The sequence below is a fragment of the Schistocerca gregaria genome, chromosome 8 (assembly GCF_023897955.1).
Source record: "Schistocerca gregaria isolate iqSchGreg1 chromosome 8, iqSchGreg1.2, whole genome shotgun sequence".
Classification (NCBI taxonomy): Eukaryota; Metazoa; Arthropoda; class Insecta; order Orthoptera; family Acrididae; genus Schistocerca; species Schistocerca gregaria.
This window is the reverse complement of record NC_064927.1, coordinates 501530329-501531644: the sequence shown is the minus strand read 5'-3', so window position 1 is coordinate 501531644 and position 1316 is coordinate 501530329.

Genomic DNA, 1316 nt, shown 5'->3' with positions numbered 1-1316 from the left:
AATTACTGATATCGGAAAATCGCAGATTAGCCCATCACTAGTAGATAGCCTAAGGGACCGCAGTTCTCAGCGCTTCCTAGCGACGGACAGTGAAAGCTTACATTCACCTTGGGACAAGGAGCTTTTGATTCATTCCGCGCGAAATTCAATATTGCATGTTAATTATTGAAGTTTTTAATCTCATTTACATCGTCACAGTCATCACACCACAGTGTGTCGAAGTGCGTATCCTGCTTATGCAGTTTTTAAAGCCTACAGTTTACGGTAATGAAGCATTTTACAAAAAAAATTCTCGAGAATATACCTGGCAGCTAAAAACATAAAAACAGACTATGAGTAGCTCTTCACAATAAAAGAGTTCCAGTTCTAATTACTTCACTGATTACCAATATACTTTGAGACTACAGAGGACTACATGGACGCAGTGGTCTGAATGGTATGTTTATCGCTAATGGCCGCACAAACGTCATGGACATGTGTTTCCTCCATTAAACAGGAGCTGAATTTTACCTTTAAGTAACTTTTCTCGAGAAATCCGCATCCATCAGTTTACGAGTAGCTTTGTATTTTTATGTAACATTTCTCCCAGTACACTGAATTTGCCAATGACACAAATACTTGTAATTATATTTTACACCTTAGTACTGACCTAGGAAATTTTCTTGCATAAGATGTTTCGGATGAAGAAATTGCAAGTAAGGTGCAAACTGTGTTGCAGAAATTCATTGTTATTATTCATGAAGATTAGTTTAGTGCTGTATAACGATGTGAGTTTTGAATAAAACTTGCCTGTGGTGTCTGAATGCGAGTAGTGTTTCCCTTGATAAATAAAAAGCAAAGGAAACTGTCACTGCTAATGATAATGAGTTTAAAAAAGTGAAGCAAACTGTTAGAGCACATTTTTTTATGACGAGGACCATGACTAAGTACGTGGCACTATGTTTGTTCAATACAATTTTTTATCTTATAAATGTCTCCGAAATGAGATTTTAAACTACACATACAGCAAATGAGACATTCTATATCAGAACTTTCAAATAAATGTACACTATTTTTATTTCGTCACTTTCGTTTTTGATGAAATTTGGTATAAGTTACAGATATGAGAAGCCAGATATTTTGTGTGAGACTAGAAGAAATCCAGGCAACATTGTTCTTCCCATCATTTTCTGGATTAGCAACATTAAAATTCGTTACAAAAATTTCGATTATCATCCCTGTATTTTGTGCCATATGCTGATATGTTTTTTTTTATTAACGCGATATGTTGCAGTGGGCAAATTTTGGCTCACCCGATTGGCACCAAGGTTTGCTGT